The sequence below is a fragment of the Oratosquilla oratoria genome, chromosome 2 (genome assembly GCF_046742065.1).
Source record: "Oratosquilla oratoria isolate Oo_2021 chromosome 2, ASM4674206v1, whole genome shotgun sequence".
NCBI classification, from domain to species: domain Eukaryota; kingdom Metazoa; phylum Arthropoda; class Malacostraca; order Stomatopoda; family Squillidae; genus Oratosquilla; species Oratosquilla oratoria.
The window spans coordinates 49858552-49863663 of record NC_134778.1 but is presented as its reverse complement, the minus strand read 5'-3'; the positions used below and the strand labels follow the sequence as shown (position 1 = coordinate 49863663).

Here is a 5112-nt window from a genome sequence, read left to right as displayed (position 1 = left end):
TGTTCTACTTATTAGTCTTCTTCCGATATCACCTATTATTCTCCATCCGTTATTCTTTCGCCTTTTCATTTCTTCATGTCGAGCTTCAAACTTGTTAAAGTGTCTTCTCCACGGTAACGTAGTCTACACATTCTATTTCAAATGAAGAGAGGTGGTTTGGTGCAGCTGTGGGGTCCAACTTGTTCTCAAGGAAAACCTGATAGATCAAAATGTCATTCATGCCAGGGTCTAATCCTCATGTGCTAAGATGGGAGGGAGGGTGGAGGGGTGTGGAGCGTTTTCGGGGATGAAATGGGTGGGAATGTTTTTGTGCCTTGTCCTTTTTGGCTACAACCCCTGGTAAGGGGGAAGAGAGCCTTGGTATATGTATGTATGTATGTATGCATTTAATCGTCTGTCACTGCCCGGAGGAGAATCTACAACTTGCCTCACTACAGTAAAAATATGAGATCCTGCTTTCCGAGAGAGTGCAGATGATATAGATTCTTTCAGCATAGTGACGTTTTTCATAGTTTCTATTTTGCTCAAGACCAGTCCTTTCTTTCAAAAAAGCAATGTCACCCAGTATCTAAGATTAACATATCACACTTAAATGATAACAATGAGGGCGAAAACAGACTTTATATGAGCAGCGTTAACGAGGGCGATACAACAAATAGACGAAGAACACTGACGACATCGACGATAGAAACAGATACATACATACATACATATACCAAGGCTTTTTCCCCCTTTCAAGGGAGGTAGCCAAAAAGGGAAAGGCATAAAAACACTCCCACCCATTTCATCCCTAAATACACTCCACACCCCTCCCACCCTCCCTCTCATCTGAGATACAACAGATACAACACTGGAATATTAGCTATTAAAGAAAGCAACGAAGTCAGCAACGAAGTCAGCAACAGATACAACACTGGAATATTAGCTATTAAAGAAAGCAGCGAAGTCAGCAAAGATAACAACAATTAAATCGATGAAGAAAACAACGGAGACGAAGACACTAATAACACTATAGCCTATTTATCCAACAATTAGCAATTCAAATCTTTGAGATGCCTTCGCACCTTCAAGCAACGAACAATGTACCATCTCCTCCTACTTTTCTTCTTCCTCCTCCTCCTCCTCTTTCTCCTCCTCCTCCTCCTTCTCCTCTTCCTCTTTATACTTCTCTTCCTCCTTCTACCTTCGTAGTTTCCGCCAGTCTATTTTCCTACTTTACGATTTCGCATTTCCTTTCCTCGTCCCCTGAAGCCCTTTGAAGCCAAAACTATTCTTGAAGAAAAAAAAAAATCTTTTATTTTCTTTTTATTCAGTTCTCTTCGTCCATCGGTCTATCTTTGCTTTGTCTCGCATCATTTGCCTTTCACATTAGGTTTGTGAGAGGAACTCCCTTGGCGCACGGTCATGCCTGTAGCTGAATAGAATTATTTGTCGTTAACCAGAATTTTTTTTATTAAAACTATCAACGTAACAACGGCGATAATTGAAACAGTTTCAACTCCTTCTGCACGGGGTCCTCCTGCACCTGAATGAAATCTTTTCAAGTTAACCATAACACAATATGCATGGAAAGCCAGTCTATGAGAGGGGTTAATAAAGAATACTTTCATAGCTGGGTCATGTCCTTAGGTTTTAGCGAGAATTTTTTTTGTTACAGGTGTCAGTGTAGCTACCGGGTTTAATTAAAGATCCTTAGCAACGGACGAACTGGTTGTCTTTGCCAGGCAAAGTAATAGCCACTGGAGGAACTTGGTTTAAATGGATGGGTGAATGCAGTTACGAGGCAAGCGCTCCACGACGACTCTCTGCTAGAAATACTACGACTATTAATATTTTTACTACGACTACTACTACTAATATTACTTCTATTACTTCTATCACTACAACAACAAGAACAACAAGAACAACTACTACTACTACTACTACTACTACTACTACTACTACTACTACTACTACTACTACTACTACTACTACTACTACTACAACATCTAGTATTACTACTGCTACTACTACTACTATTGGGATTAACACTAATAGATAAAGATTACTAGTACTACTACCACTACTACTACTACTACTACTACTACTACTACTACTACTACTACTACTACTACTACTACTACTACTACTACTACTACTACTACTACTACTCTTATTATTAGGATTAACACTAATAGATAAATATTAGTACTACTACCACTACTACTACTACTACTACTACTGCTACTACTACTACTACTACTACTACCACTACTACTACTACTAGTAGTAGTGGTAGTAATAGTAGTAGTAGTAGTAGTAGTAGTAGTAGTAGTAGTAGTAGTAGTAGTAGTAGTAGTAGTAGTAGTAGTAGTAGTAGTAGTAGTAGTAGTAGTAGTAGTAGTAGTAGTAGTAGTAGTAGTAGTAGTAGTAGTAGTAGTAGTAGTAGTAGTAGCAGCAGCAGCAGCAGCAGCAGTAGCAGCAGCAGCAGCAGCAGCAGCAGCAGCAGCAGCAGCAGCAGCAGCAGCAGCAGCAGCAGCAGCAGCAGCAGCAGCAGCAGTAGTAGCAGCAGCAGCAGCAGCAGCAGCAGCAGCAGCAGCAGTAGTAGTAGTAGTAGTAGTAGTAGTAGTAGTAGTAGTAGTAGTAGTAGTAGTAGTAGTAGTGGTGGGGTGAATGCCTTGGTTTCGGCACCCCTTGTCCGTTTTGGGTTTCGCTTCGTTTAATTTCGGACTTTGGTTGCTCTGTGTTTCCAGGGATTATATATTGTTTGTAGGTTCTCTACTCGGTTTTCTGCTGAAGTATCAAACATTAATAGTTTCATAAAGATCGCGTTTTTGTTTTCTGGGTAGGGTTGTTGGAGTAGTTTGCTTCGGGCTCTGATCGATGATAGCTCGTTGCACTCTAGTAAGAAATACTCGATGTTTTCTTCGCTCTGCCAGCATACGGGGGGCAGCTTGTATTCACTTGGTCTTTGGATCACGTGTTGGACTCGTGATCGACAGCTATTTCCCTCCTGGAAGAGAGCTCAGAGCTCGTAGGTCCGATCTATGGGTAATGCTATGACCTTGCACACACACACACACCCAACTCCCCGCCCACGAGAGTCAGAGTAACGACCCGAGGCACAGCGATACCGAAATAATTTCGGCCCTGGGCAGGATTCGAACTGGGTGCTGGGAGCATTTCTGCTTCCCAGTTCAGCGCTCTACCAACTATGCCACCGGTTTCTCCAATTAAGTTTCAGTGTGTTAGTCCTGCCGCGGAATAGAATGGCAGAGTCTAGGACATTTTCATAAATTTCTTCTTCCGCTTTTATTTCTGATTTCCATCGCCTGTAAGGAGAGTTTGCTTGCCCCGTTCGGCTTTCAATATGTCTATGTCAATATCATTTATCCTGGCTTTGATTTATTCATCGTTTTGAGATCCTCTAGGTTTAAGTTTAGGTTTTGCAACTAAGATCGAAGTTACTTGGCCCAGTAATTTCCTTGTCTTTCAAATAGGTCTTGAAAAATGAGCTTGAGTGGCTTGTTCCCGTCCCCCGTCTCCAATGACGTGTCTGGCGTATTGAGTGCTTGTTTTGCATATCTGTAGTATAAGTTGAGGAAGATCCGATCTCCGCTCTCAGGGCTGCTGCTGGTGTGTAATGTGGTGCTCTGAATATTATTTTGTATGACTTATTCTCTATTGTCTGCAGCCTGTTGAGTTCACTTTAAGTGAAAAAGATTGCTTCAGTTGAGTGGAGTAGAATAGGGATGCTGACCCCATTGCAGCTCCTTGCCGTTATTGAGACTGTTTGATTAGCAAACGAGTTTGCTTTGCTGAAGATGTTACTTATATGTTCTTCGAGGCATTTTCTCTTATTTGTTATTTTTATTCTTAAGTATGGTATTGTAATTCTTTAAAAATATCGATACATAAAACAGAAATCTTAAGATATCTTAAGCTACTTTACCACTTTTTTTATTGTTTGTTTATTTATTTTGATTATTCTTTATTCTTTTGTCTTTTTTTTATCTTTTGTCAAATATCAACGCATAAAGCAGGGATTCATAGTTTTCCTCGACGCCTTATCCACACCACCACAATCCTGAATGCATCAACTCATAAAACATAAACTGTATCTAATTATATATTTCTCTCCCAGTTTATATCTCTTTGTATCAATCTCATGAAAGAAAATTTATTTAACTTCCACCAAGAATGAGAGGGTTAGGCATTTCAAACCCACTAAACCTTGCCAATAAAGAACACCGAAACTTCCTGAAACTCACGTCTTCCCTGACAAACAACATCGTGTCATAAAATCAATAGAAGACTAACGTGAAGGAAATCAGAGAAATCAGAAGAAACATATCAAAGGGAAGGGAAAAGAGGCAGAAGGAGAAGCTCCGTACTCTTTTAGATCAGCTATCGAATCGTATGAAAAGAAAGATAACAATAGCACAGGAAGATAGGGCGTCCAATTGGCTGACAGCACTAGCAATCAAGGCAATGGGATTTAACTTAAAGAAAAGAAAATTGACGGATGCCATTGCCTTGAAGTATAGATGGCCATTGGAAAGGCTGCCTAATAGATGTTCCTGTGGTGCACATTTTAATCCAAACCATGGGATGATATGCAAGCAAGGTGGATTCTTCTGCATGAAACATGACGAGGTACGGGATCTTACTGCACAAATGCTTCGGGAGGTATGCAAGGATGTGACTATCGAACCAACATTACTCCCACTAGGAGGGGAGAACTTCAGGTACCGCACGTCCAACACATCAGATGAAGCACGAATGGATGTCAGCACAAGAGGTTTCTGGACACGGGAACAATTGTCTTTCTTTGCCATAAGAATATTTGATCCGATGGGCCTCTGTTACTATAACCTAACTATTGAGGGGTTCAACTCCCGAAACGAGAATGAGAAAGTCAGGATGTACGAGAAGCGTATACAGAAAGTGGACCAGGGCTCATTCACTCCGATAACCTTTACGACTTCAGGTGGTGTAGGTCTAAGGGGACAGGCATTATACGCTCATCTGGCAGAGGTGATGGCAGAAAAGAAACACTAACCAAAAAGTAGCATTGTATCGTGGATGAGATGTAGACTGCCATTCTCATTCTTGAGATCAGCCCTCCTATTC

At 40.9% G+C, this 5112-nt stretch overlaps 1 pseudogene; it reads left to right on the top strand.

Moving 5' to 3' along the window:
* Positions 1–4398: 4398 nt before the first annotated feature.
* The window catches only part of LOC143035841 (uncharacterized), an 816-nt pseudogene continuing 102 nt past the window's right edge, over positions 4399–5112 (top strand).